The following is a 14,486-nucleotide window of genomic DNA, read 5'->3' as shown; positions in this document are numbered from 1 at the left end:
TGATCCACATCTCTAAATCACCCTCAATCCCCAGCCTCCGTATTTTCTGCAATAGACGACCGTGGGGAACCTTATCAAACGCTTTACTGAAATCCATATACACCACATCAACTGCTCTACCCTCGTCTACCTGTTCAGTCACCTTCTCAAAGAACTCGATAAGGTTTGTGAGGCATGACCTACCCTTCACAAAACCATGCTGACTGTCCCTAATCATATTATTCCTATCTAGATGATTATAAATCGTATCTTTTATAATCCTCTCCAAGACTTTACCCACCACAGACGTTAGGCTCACCGGCCTATAGTTACCGGGGTTATCTCTACTCCCCTTCTTGAACAAAGGGACCACATTTGCTATCCTCCAGTCCTCTGGCACTATTCCTGTAGCCAATGATGACCTAAAAATCAAAGCCAAAGGCTCAGCAATCTCTTCCCTGGCTTCCCAGAGAATCCTAGGATAAATCCCATCCGGCCCCGGGGACTTATCTATTTTCACCTTGTCCAGAATTGCCAACACTTCTTCCCTACGCACCTCAATGCCATCTATTCTAATAGCCTGGGTCTCAGCATTCTCCTCCACAATATTATCTTTTTCTTGAGTGAATACTGACGAAAAGTATTCATTTAGTATCTCGCTTATCTCCTCAGCCTCCACACACAACTTCCCACCACTGTCCTTGACTGGCCCTACTCTTACCCTAGTCATTCTTTTATTCCTGACATACCTATAGAAAGCTTTTGGGTTTTCCTTGATCCTACCTGCCAAAGACTTCTCATGTCCCCTCCTTGCTCGTCTCAGCTCTCTCTTTAGATCCTTCCTCGCTTCCTTGTAAATATCAAGCGCCCCAACTGAAACTTCACGCCTCATCTTCACATAGGCCTCCTTCTTCCTCTTAACAAGAGATTCCACTTCTTTGGTAAACCACGGTTCCCTCGCTCGACCCCTTCCTCCCTGCCTGACTGGTACGTACTTATCAAGAACATGCAATAGCTGTTCCTTGAACAAGCTCCACATATCCAGTGTGCCCAACCCTTGCAGCCTACTTCTCCAACCAACACATCCTAAGTCATGTCTAATGGCATCATAATTGCCCTTCCCCCAGCTATAACTCTTGCCCTGCGGGGTATACTTATCCCTTTCCATCACTAACGTAAAGGTCACCGAATTGTGGTCACTGTTTCCAAAGTGCTCACCTACCTCCAGATCTAACACCTGGCCTGGTTCATTACCCAAAACCAAATCCAATGTGGCCTCGCCTCTTGTTGGCCTGTCAACATATTGTGTCAGGAAACCCTCCTGCACACATTGTACAAAGAATGACCCATCTAATGTACTCGAACTATATCTTTTCCAGTCAATATTTGGAAAGTTAAAGTCTCCCATAACAACTACCCTGTTACTTTCGCTCTTTTCCAGAATCATCTTCGCCATCCTTTCCTCTACATCCCTAGAACTATTTGGTGGCCTATAGAAAACTCCCAACAGGGTGACCTCTCCTTTCCTGTTTCTAACCTCAGCCCATACTACCTCGGAAGAAGAGTCCCCATCTAGCATCCTTTCCGTCACCGTAATACTGTCCTTGACTAGCAGCGCCACACCTCCCCCTCTTTTGCCCCCTTCTCTGAGCTTACTAAAACACCTAAACCCCGGAACCTGCAACAACCATTCCTGTCCCTGCTCTATCCATGTCTCTGAAATGGCCACAACATCGAAGTCCCAGGTACCAACCCATGCTGCCAGTTCCCCTACCTTATTTCGTATACTCCTGGCATTGAAGTAGACACACTTCAAACCACCTACCTGAACACTGGCACCCTCCTGCGAAGTCAAATCTGTGCTCCTGACCTCTATACTCTCAATCTCCCGTACCCTAAAACTACAATCCAGGTTCCCATGCCCCTGCTGAATTAGTTTAAACCCCCCCAAAGAGCACTAACAAATCTCCCCCCCAGGATATTGGTGCCCCTCAGGTTCAGATGTAGACCATCCTGTCTATAGAGGTCCCACCTTCCCCAGAAAGAGCCCCAGTTATCCAGAAATCTGAATCCCTCCCGCCTGCACCATCCCTGTAGCCACGTGTTTAATTGCTCTCTCTCCCTATTCCTCATCTCACTATCACGTGGCACGGGCAACAACCCAGAGATAACAACTCTGTTTGTTCTCGCTCTGAGCTTCCATCCTAGCTCCCTAAAGGCCTGCCTGACATCCTTGTCCCCTTTCCTACCTATGTCGTTAGTGCCAATGTGGACTACGACTTGGGGCTGCTCCCCCTCCCCCTTAAGGACCCGGAAAACACGATCCGAGACATCACGTACCCTTGCACCTGGGAGGCAACATACCAAACGTGAGTCTCTCTCGCTCCCACAAAATCTCCTATCTGTGCCCCTGACTATTGAGTCCCCAATTACTAATGTTCTACTCCTTTCCCCCCTTCCCTTCTGAGCAACAGGGACAGACTCCGTGCCAGAGGCCCGTACCCCATGGCTTACCCCTGGTAAGTCGTCCCCCCCACAAGTATCCAAAACGGTATACTTGTTACTCAGGGGAACGACCGCAGGGGGTCCCTGCACTGACTGCTTCTTCCCAGTCCCTCTTACAGTTACCCATCTATCTCCAGTCTTTGGTGTAACTATTTCCCTGAAGCTCCTATCTATGACCCCCTCTGCCTCCCGAATGATCCGAAGTTCATCCAGCTCAAGCTCCAGGTCCCTAACACGGTTTTTGAGGAGCTGGAGTTGGGTGCACTTCCCACAGATGAAATCAGCAGGGACACTGACGGCGTCCCTCACCTCAAACATTCTGCAGGAGGAGCATTGTACTGCCTTCCCTGACATCACCTCTAGATTTAAAAAAAAACAAGAAAAAGAAAAAGAAAGGAAGAGCTTACCTGATATTACCTCAAACCCTGCTCCCGCTCAAAGGTAAGCAAATTTAAAGGCACTCACTCACCTTCACGACAGGCCCCTGCTCCCGCTTCCCAACCACCGTGGGGTGGGGGGGTTGGTTAGAGGAGGAGGTAGGGTGGGAAACACTCACAAAGTGTTTCGGGTTTAACTGTCACTTGCCAACAGCCTCTCCACAAACCACCTTCAACTTAGGCTGACCGCACTGCACGTATGCAAATTTCCCCAGAACAGCTGATCAGTAGCTCTGCTCTGCTGCCCTCTGCTGGATGATTGCCTTCACTCAAACTCCTCGGGTCCCCTTCGCAGATTCACCTTCAACTTAGGCTGACCGCACTGCACGTATGCAAATTTCCCCAGAACAGCTGATCAGTAGCTCTGCTCTGCTGCCCTCTGCTGGATGATTGCCTTCACTCAAACTCCTCGGGTCTAGAGAATAGAAGCAGGAGGAGGCCATTCGGCCCTTCGAGCCTGCTCCGCCATTCATTATGATCATGGCTGATCAAGTTCAATACCCTGATCCTGCCTTCCCCCCATTTTCCTTGATCCCTATAGCACCAAGAGCGATATCTAATTCCTTCTTGAAATTACACAATGTTTTCACCTCAACTTCTTTTTGTGGTAGTGAATTCTACAGATTCACCACTGTCTGGATGAAGAAATTTCCCCTCACCTCAGTGTGAAATAAATTTCTCCTCACCTCAGTCCCAAAGAAATTTCTCCTCACTTCAGTTCTAAAGAAATGTCTCCTCAGTCCCAAAGAAATTTCTCCTCACCTCAGTCCCAAAGAAATTTCTCCTCACCTCAGTCCCAAATAAATTTCTCCTCACCTCAGTCCCAAAGAAATTTCTCCTCACCTCAGTCCCAAAGAAATTTCTCCTCACCTCAGTTCTAAAGAAATTTCTCCTCAGTCCCAAAGAAATTTCTTCTCGCCCCAGTTCTAAAGAAATTTCTCCTCAGTCCCAAATAAATTTCTCCTCACCTCATTCCTAACCTGCTGGATTTGCTCATTAATCTCCTATTAAAATAACTACAGAAAGTTAGAGCTCATACTTCGCAGATTGAATTTTTTTTTAACAATTTGATCATTTTTTAATGCCATGCTAATTAATTTCTCAAACACAGAAAAGGAACAATTTGAACAGTTCCCAATGTTTAAAAAAAGGTTTAATTTTTCATTCTGTCTTTCTTTTCTTCAGTGCTTCCTCTCACTCTCCTCTCTCTCCCTCTACCTGCTTTGTTTAAAATTCATCCGCCATTTTTCGTCACTCGTCTGTTTCTTTCCCAATGTTTGATTCTCATTGGTTAATGAGACAGATGGTTGATCCTTGTTCACTGAGGCCCCACATACCCTGTTGTCCCCGCCATTCCAGTATCATCTCACGTTTTCAACAAATTACAGCGTAAATTATATCAAAATCTAATTCATGTCATGCGCTGTGAGATTCCTGCTCCAGCAAGACTTCAACTGTTCTTATGAAAATGATTCCACCAGACATGTACATATTTTGTTGTCCACACATTAATAATGGCATTTCAAGCTTGCAAGCATATTGTAGGTGCTAGAAATCTGAAATAAAAACCAAAAATGCTGGGAATACTCAGCAGGGCAGGCAGCACCTGTGGAGAGAATCAGAGGTAACGGCGGGGGGGGGGGGGGGGGGGGGGGGGTTTCTGGCCCCGCCCTCACCAAGACCGGAAATTCCCATGTCAGGTCAACGGATCTTTCAATGGTGGATGGGACCGGAAAATTTACCCCAACATTTCAGGTTGAGGACCAGCGTCAGAACGGAATGAAATGTTGACTCTGGCCGGAATTCTTTGGTCGTTGTGATTCACTTTTCCCCTGGGCAGCGCACACCCACCTGCGGGTTTCCCAGCAGCATAGAGTGGTTACAATGGGAAATCCCGGTGACAAGTGGCGGGAAGATAGAATCCCGCCACTAACGAACGGCACGCGGCCGAGAAACACGCGGATGGGGGACCGGCGTATCCCGCCCTCTGTCTCTCTCCACAGATGCTAGCTGAGCATTTCCACCATTTTTCTTGATGGTGTTTCAGTGATGTAATATCCTGTTACCAGTTCGATTCTGCTGCAGGTACCTTCTTGGGATCGTGGGACCAGTTGCTCCTCTATGCAGGCTAAGCGTTTAACCTGGAAGGTACCTCACGCAATCCCTGTATCTATTTGATTAATGGAGTAACTCCAAGATATTACAATGGTTCTTCACTGAGACCTGAAGTAAATATTTGCATCTTTCACACAGTCTCTCTGAGTGTGGGCCAAATGATGCAAATTGCTGAACAAAGAACAAAGAACAAAGAAAAATAAAGCACAGGAACAGGCCCTTCAGCCCTCCAAGCCTGTGCTGACCATGCTGCCTGTCTAAACTAAAATCTTCTACACTTCCGGGGTCCGTATCCCTCTATTTCCATCCTATTCATGTATTTGTCGAGATGCCCCTTAAACGTCACTATCGTCCCTGCTTCCATCAACTCCTTCGGCTTCGAATTCCAGGCACCCACTACCCTCTGTAAAAAACTTGCCTCGTACATCTCCTTTAAACCTTGCCCCTTGCACCTTAAACCCCTAGTAATTGACCCCTCTACCCTGGGAAAAAGTCTCTGACTATCCAATCTGTCTATGCCCCTCATAATTTTGTAGACCTCTATGAAGCCGCCTCCATGCACTCCCATGCCGACCCCTCCCCCACCACCCACTTCCTGATCATGGCTATATTTGCCGCCCAGTAATAGTTACAAAAATTTGACAACGCTAGCCCGCCCTCTCCCCGACTCCGTTCCAGCATTACTTTCCTTACTCGCGGGGTCTTGCCCGCCCAAACAAAGCCAGAGATCACTTTGTTGACCCGTTTAAAAAAGGACAGCGGAACAAAGATGGGGACACATTGAAACACAAACAGGAATCTTGGGAGGACCATCACCTTCACCGTCTGCACCCTCCCAGCTAATGACAACAGGAGCGGGTCCCATCTCCGAAAGTCGTCCTTCATTTGATCTACTAGCCGGGCCAGATTTAATTTATGCAGCCGGTCCCATTCCCGCGCCACTTGAATGCCTAGATACCTAAAGCTTCCCCCTACTAATCTAAATGGCAGCTCCCCCAATCGCTTCTCCTGTCCCCTCGCCTGGATGGCAAACGTCTCACTTTTCCCCATATTTAGCTTATACCCCAAAAACCGGCCAAATTCCCCTAGAATCCTCATGATTTCTTCCATCCCCTCTATTGGGTCTGATACATACAGAAGCAGGTCGTCTGCATAGAGCGAGACTCTGTGCTCCACCCCCTCCCCGGACCAGCCCCTTCCAGCCCATTGAGGCTCTCAGAGCAATTGCCAACGGTTCTATAGCTAGTGCGAGCAACAGTGGGGAGAGGGGACATCCTGTCCCGTCCCCCAGTGTAGTCTAAAATAGTCCGATGGGATCCTATTCATCCGAACACTTGCCACAGGAGCCTGATACAGCAACCTGACCCAGTCATTAAAGCCCCGGCCAAATCCAAACTCTCCCAATACCCCCCACAGATAATCCCATTCTACCCGATCAAAAGCCTTTTCTGCATCCATTGTGATCACTACCTCCACCTCCCTACCTTATGGGGGCATCATGATCACGTTTAACAACCTTCTTACATTGGCCACCAACTGCCTACCCTTAACAAACCCCGTCTGGTCCTCTCCAATAATGTCCGGAACACAATCCTCAATCCTGGAGGACAAAAGTTTGGCCAGCAGTTTGGCGTCCACATTCAACAGGAATATCGGCCTGTAGGACCCACACAGCTCTGGGTTCTTGTCCCGATTCAGAATCAGCGAAATCGTGGCCTGTGACATCATCGTGGGCAGCACCCCTCTTTCCCTTGCCTCATTGAACATCCTCATCAACACCGGCCCCAATATCCCAGAGAACTTTTTATAAAACTCCACTGGGCACCCGTCCGGCCCCGGGGCTTTACCCGACTGCATGGCCTTCAGACCCTCCCCTATCTCTTCCAACCCGATCGGGGCCCCCAGCCCTTATACCAGCTCCCCGTCCACCTTTGGGAAATTCAGCCCCTCCAAGAAGTGCCTCAACCCCTCCGCCCCCTTAGGGGGTTCCGACCAATACAGCCTACTGTAGAAATCCCTAAGTGCCTTATTCACCCCTGCTGAATCTCCAACCACGTTGCTATCTCCGTCATTTACTATCCCTACCTTCCTGGCTGCCTCCCTCCTTCTAAGCTGCTGTGCAAGCATTCTGCTGGCCTTTAGGGAAGCACGGTAGCATGGTGGTTAGCATAAATGCTTCACAGCTCCAGGGTCCCAGGTTCGATTCCCGGCTGGGTCACTGTCTGTGTGGCGTCTGCACGTCCTCCCCGTGTGTGCGTGGGTTTCTTCCGGGTGCTCCGGTTTCCTCCCACAGTCCAAAGATGTGCGGGTTAGGTGGATTGGCCATGCTAAATTGCCCGTAGTGTCCTAAAAAGTAAAGATTAATGGGGGGGTTGTTGGGTTACGGGTATAGGGTGGATACGTGGGTTTGAATAGGGTGATCATGGCTCGGCACAACATCGAGGGCCGAAGGGCCTGTTCTGTGCTGTACTGTTCTATGTTCTATGTTCTCTCCATACTCATAGATCACCCCCATTGCCTTTCTCAGCTGCTCCACCGCCCTCCCTGTGGTTAACAAGCCGAACTCCGCCTGTAGCCTCCGCCGTTCCCTTAAAAGCCCTCCCTCTGGGGTCTCCGCATACCTCCTATCGATCTGTAATATCTCCTTTACCAGTTGGTACATCACTGCCCTGTCCACCTTCTCTCTATGGGCCCGTATCGAGATCAGCTCCCCTCTGACCACTGCCTTCAGTGCTTCCCAGACCACCGCTGCTGAAATTTCCCCCATGTCGTTGACCTGCAGGTAGTTCTGAATACATTTCCTCAGCCGCTCGCACACCCCTTCATCAGCCAAAAGTACCACATCTAACCTCCAGTGCGGGCGCTGGTTACTGTCTTTACTAACCTGCAGGTCAACCCAGTGCGGAGCATGGTCTGAGATTGTGATCGCCGAGTACCCCGTGTCCACCACCCCTGCCAGTAAGGCCCTGCTCAAAATGACGAAATCGATCCGGGAGTACACTTTATGCACGTGTGAGTAGAAGGAGAACTCCTTCACCCTCGGCTGCCCAAATCTCCATGGATCCAAACCCCCCCCCATCTGCTCCATGAACACTTTTAGTTCCTTTGCCATTGCTGGCACTCTGCCCGTTTTTGAGCTTGACCGGTCCAAGCCAGGGTCAATAACTGTGTTGAAGTCCCCTCCCATGACCAACCTGTGCAAGTCCAGGTCCAGTATCTTCCTCAGCATCCTCTTTATAAACTCCACATCATCCCAATTTGGCGCATACACATTTACTAATACCACCTGCACCCCTTCCAGTTTCCCACTGACCACAATATACCGACCTCCCACATCCGAGACTATTCTACCCGCCTCAAATACCACCCGCTAATTGATCAGGATCGCAACCCCTCTAGCCTTTGAATCCAGTCCCGAGTGAAAGACCTGACTGACCCAGCCTTTCCTCGATCTAATCTGGTCAGTTACTCTAAGGTGCGACTCCTGCAACATTGCCACGTCCGCCTTCAGTCCCCTAAGATGCGCGAACACAAGTGCCCTCTTGACCGGCGAATTTAACCCTCGAACATTCCAGGTGATCAGCCTAGTTGGGGGGTTCATTGTCCCCTCCTTCACCGATCAGCCATCCCCTTCTTTGGGCCCGCCCCCAGCCCATGCTCCGCGCCTTCATCGGCCCGCCCCCAGGCAGACTCCGCCCCCAACCTCCTCTCTGTCCCTTGGCCCAAATCCCTCCCTCGTCACCCAGACTCATGTCTCCGCATTACTAGTCCAAGCCTTGAGATTACTAGCCCGGGAACATAATCATAATACGACTGAACCACAAATAAACTGATGTATATATTGGTCAACAGAGATTCCCTCTCTGCCTGTTATACACAATGATTTTCTGTCTAGTGTATGTTATGAATTTATTGATTTTCATCAGAAAGAACACAACAGCCATGAAGCAGGAATTAATGATCATAGTTTTTGATTAAAAGTGAGTCTGTGCCCATTTAAATAGAGAGGTAATGCATATAAAGAAACTATACCCAGGATGAGGTGGTATTGGAATTCACAATTTATTTACAGGATTGTGACAGCCGTGTAATTGCTATGCAAATAAGATGCTATCTAATCTTTGGGATAGCCACTAAGTATCATTGAAGCCCCAAACCTATTTCAACAAAGGGATAGTCTTTGATGAAACAAATGTAAATAAAAATTGTGCTTGGTTGCATTGTGATATGCTGCTCACAGGCTGGATTGGGCCATGTGGAGCCCACGGATCACAGGAGAAAATACCCGGCAAACCCGCAGATTGCAGAAGCTCCTGACATCCTTTAAAGGGGTACGCAGAATATCAGCAGTGGAAGTTTACTGCAGGAAACACTCCGTGGAATGCACCGAAACAGACTGGCTGAGCATAGTTCAAAGGCTTAGAAAACCCTGGAGGTGATGGTGAGAGAGATCTGCAGAGGAGATTTGCCATATTTGGATTCAAGGGGGCATTCTCCTTGGAAATTTACCAACCAGTTTTCTTGCGAAGGGGTGACGGAGTATATGGGCACCATTTTGTGTGTGAGAGGATTAGTGGCATAGTTGAGGAAAAATGTTAATTAAGAAAGGTTGTTGTCGTGATTGTCCCTTTAGGGGCCAACACAGGCAATGTGATCCTCACTCTGCTGCGTTGTCCTTAAAGGGACAAGGGCAACACAGCAGAGTAAGGTACACATGGCCTGTGTTGCCCTTAAAGGGATAATCACCATGTTTGTCAACAAGATGATACCCTGAATGTAGCTGTTGCATTTGCACTGACATAACGGAAATACTTTCACCTCAATCATCTTGATTTTGGGTGCTTGATAACAACAAATGCAAAGCATCCCATCTTTATACATGAGATTAAGCAATCTCTCTGCGGTACCGCACGAGGAATTTTCACAATGGTGATCGCAGGGGAGCTCCAGAGGAATCGGTGCAGCTGCAGTTTTTCCTGGGGACAGCTTGAGAAAGCATTTATGGGAACTTTTGCACTCCTCAGCAGCAGTCTGCTCTCACACAGATTGCAAGACATTTTGCAGCGGTGCCCAGCACCTGGGACTTGGCAGCAGAATTGGCATATGAGGGAGCTTCCTCAGGGATGCCAGTGAGCAGACAGGCACTGACTTATTGGACTTGGCTCTACTTAGAGCCAGGCCAACCTGCAACCAAAAATATAAAAAAAAACCTTCGCACCCCAGAACCCGGTTAACGGTTTGTGGGGTACTGGCACCGCCCCTGTGCAACCTCTCCAAAGAGCACACAAATATATTGTAAAATACATGGAGAAACATGAATAACATAGACATACTGAAGTAATAGTAAAGCTACTAATGGCAAGTGGCATTTTATAATCTGCCCATTCCAAATAGCTACACTGACGAACAGAAGCCGGCACCACACTCGATCTTTCCACTCAGGGAATATTTTATGTAATAATAAGGTTTACACTTAGAAGAAATACAGCTATTAGGGTCATTAAACGACAGCACAGCAGTAGAAGCAGTGCAAGTGTACTATTAGATAGTACATTTGAGCACTTTATTTCTTATTACTGAGCGCTTATGTTGGAAAGAGCATATTATGTCCTCTCTGATTGGAGAATTGTGCAAGATAGCAGTTAGTTTAAAGTACATGGGAGCACTCTGTTGTGTCACTGGACTTCAATACTCATCCAGGGGTTAGAGCAAGTCCTTGCCAAAGCAGGATGCATTTATTTTTTCCTCCTGCTCTTCATCCCCTTCCTTCTCTGTTAGTTCTGTACAGGGGACTTCCTCCCTACTGCAGAGGGAACTTCCTCTTCGCCCTGTTGTATGTTGGCTTTCTTTAAATTGCTAATTATGTGGTGTGCTGCAGATCATAATAATATTGGACACCTTTGTAGGATTAAAGAGTGCTCGGGTTGTTCATAAAGCGGAGCCTTTGCTGAAGTATGCCAGTGTTGTGGCCTGAATCAATGCGGCTGAGGTATCTGTCTCCTTGTATTTCTGCTCCATTGCTGTCTTAAGCGTTTATCAGTCAGGTCACCAACTAAAACTACAGAGAATAGCCCAGGGGCTGGATTCTCCGGTCCCCCAGCCACGTGCTTCTCCTCGGCGCACTGTTCGCTGGTGGTGGGATCTTCTCTTCCTGCCGCTTGTCAATGGAATTTCCCGTTGAAGCCACCCCATGCTGCCAGGAAACCCGTGGGCAGTGGTGCGCTGCTGGCGGGAAACAGGAATCCACCGGCTGAAGAATTCCCTTCCTGGTATCTAAACAGCTGGCATGCCAACACCTTTGAGTGTAATATAATGAAGAAATCATGGCTGCTTCCAAATTAACTTCTTATATTGGGATGCGTCCATTGTTACCACTTGCACAGTGATTGGCTTGAACATGAAGACCATGGGGGTGATTTGAGTAGCTTCAATACCAATTCTTCTTTGAACTGTGCAACTTTCAATTCAACTTTGGGAATGGTAACAGAATCAAACATCAGCAAGCCAAGCCAGAGGACATAAGCTCACGGTTCAGCGGTGAATGCTAGTTATGGACTCATTCAAGCAATGTGAATTTAAACATAAAACCTCATTTTCATAATTCTTCCTTTGCAAGGGCTGATCTTTGCTATTAGCACAGCCTCTTATTGACCATCTTTATTGGCTGCTGGGAGTTGTGGTACAGAGATCAAAGCACGGGTCGCACATACTTCAAATTATGAGCCATAGCCAGGTCCCAAACTGAACGTGGGACCTCACAATTTCAGGCCTTAAGTGTTGATTGTGTTTGGAAATGGAATACTTCATCTTTTTGGAAACCCTTATGCTCCATCATTAAGAGGTAACATTTTACTCTCACTCTTCCAAATCATCCCAGGGACATATTGTGTAATTGAATGACTCTGCTCCATGATTTCCCACTCCATTTTAATTACAGGATAGGAAATCACAGGCTGGTGGTATGTAATATGCAATTAGTGCTTCTGATATGCCCCAGAGAGAAATCGCCTTACCCTGTGTAACTATAACATAAGAACATAATGGGCGGAATTCTCCGCTCCCGCGATAAATCGGGAAGGCCGTCGTGAACTCGGCCGAGTTTCACGACGGCTTCGGAGGCCGCTCCTCGCACCTTATTCACCTCCACCCGGGGGGCTAGGAGTGGCGCTCCGTAACTCTCGGCAGCTGGGCCTTGACGCTTGTCGCCGTGAAAAACGGCAAGCGGCTTCCGAGCGGGGGGTGGGAGAATCGTGGAGGGGGGGGGCAGGGGGGGGCTTGTTGTGAGTCGCCCGGCCCTCCCGCGATTCTCCCACCCGGCGTGGGGAGTGGAGAATCGTGCCCATTGTTGCTCGTTATGCTTTCCCTTAATTTGCTCTGTTTTAGTAACCTTTGCTCTAGAGTCGCCAGGTATCTTTCTGATACCACCACGAGGTTCAAAGCCAAGTGCTGATCAATAACTCAATACACCAGTTAGTAAGTTTGAAATCAATACACATTTATTATACACACAGTCAATCACTACTCATGCATAAACTCTATTTACTAAACTACAACTGCTACTAAAAGCCTATACTTAGCTTTCGAATGGCCCACCAGGTCAGAGGAACAATAGCCTTTGTCCGGTTCTGATTCTGCTGGCTTGAACTGGTACGGAATAGTAGCTAGGAGCATCTATCTCGTAGTGTGCGTTGACTTGAGACTTACTTGGTTGATGCAACTGCTAGGCAGGTCTCTCCTCACTGAGAGCCAAGGCCAAGAGCTGTTAGGCAGGTGTCTCCTCGCTGAGAACCAAGGCCAAGAGAGCGAACTGAACTTGGGGACGCTATCTTATAGTCCCCAGGGGTTTCACGCCCTTTTGGGCGGACCCCGGACTTAGTCCCAATTAATTGGATCATGTCTCAATCATTCCTATCGATTTTCTCCAATACCGGATTTGTTCCCTGATCGTTGGACAGTGGTCGTTGGCCTGCCTTTGTTCTAGCTCCCACTGGCACCGGGGAGTCTGTCGTGGTCCCGATTGTTTCGATGTCTCTTTTTGTCCCTGGAGATAGCTCATTAATATGTTAATGGCTATTGGTTTCAGTTCTGTCTGGGTTCTGCAAATCTTAATACACAAGAAACCTTACACCTGCTTGTTTTCTCTGGTGTTGTCCAATTTTCCCTGCACTCCTTGCGAGTGTCCATTTTGAAATCAGGACGTGGCCACCCCAGGTGGCTACATTCCCTCCTTGTGATCCTCAACGCAAAGCTTGAAGGATCACATTACTGCAATGTCTTCGTCCTCTGACCAAATGGGCACTCATGATTAGGCTCTACTCTGACCCTAACTATGCAATAAATTTTTAACTAAACAATTTTACATACACGTCATCAAAACTCTATGGGGGCGCTATGTCATTAAGGACATGCATTACAAAACAAAAAACTGGAACCTCTAACTATCCTCAATAAACTACTCTCACTTAAACCATTCAAAAAATATACTAACTTCCTAACTGTACAAATAGCAGCATTCAAATTTTTCTCTGGTTTGGCAGTCAAACACAGAGTTTTACATTCCTTTATTCCATAAACAATCACATTTCTTTATTCACAAACGAAGACGCACAAACAAAAACGAATGTTCTTTATTACATGTCAAGGGGTTCGGGGGCCTGGTGGAAACCGAAAATAGGGGATCTTATTCTGTATACCGGGGTGCGAGAGCGGTAGGCTCTTCTTTGCCATTTCTTCATGCGAATGGTCTGCACAACACTGCAGAGTATCGCCAGTGCTAGAAATGTTTCAACAACATACGAAAGGGAATACCATGTGATAAACTTATCACACCATGTCGGGGTACTGCTTGCCTGTTACAGGGCTCTGTGTGCTATGGGGGAGTGAATCATTGACGGCCTGTGGGATGGGGGTGAAGGGGTTCGCGTTCGCGTGCAACCAAATGGATCCGGCTATCATATGATAAAGATGGAGGTAGTCTTCATCTTGTCTTTTCTTCTTTCTTCTCTTCTTGTCCTGGAGCTTCTGGAATTCTGTGAACACAAGCATAATATCTGTTATTATTTTGCTTAAGATCTCTTGTGTTAGTCCGTCTGTCCTTTAGTGCCAATTTCCCTTTATAATTGGTCACCATCTGTGACTCCCTCATTTTTTTCTTAAACCGAATTTCTGGACAAGACACACTCGAAAAATACTGAAACAGTGCGAGCCGTCTCGCAGCCTGTGCGATTTATCATCTCAATGATTGAGGATGTAAATAGCATGGGGGGAAGCAACCGAAGGGTTACTATAAAACAAAACAAAAACTTTTGAAACAAAAGAGCCAAAATGAGGTGCGTATGGGCCGCGGCGGGTAAGAATTGGATGGAGTCCCCAGGTAGGGCGGGCCGTGCTCTACCCGAGCTTAGCTGACCAGAGAGGGGGTCCTCAGACAGGGCGGAGACCAGTGCCGTT

This window comes from Scyliorhinus canicula, chromosome 12 (genome assembly GCF_902713615.1).
Source record: "Scyliorhinus canicula chromosome 12, sScyCan1.1, whole genome shotgun sequence".
NCBI classification, from domain to species: domain Eukaryota; kingdom Metazoa; phylum Chordata; class Chondrichthyes; order Carcharhiniformes; family Scyliorhinidae; genus Scyliorhinus; species Scyliorhinus canicula.
Note: the sequence above shows the minus strand (reverse complement) of the source record.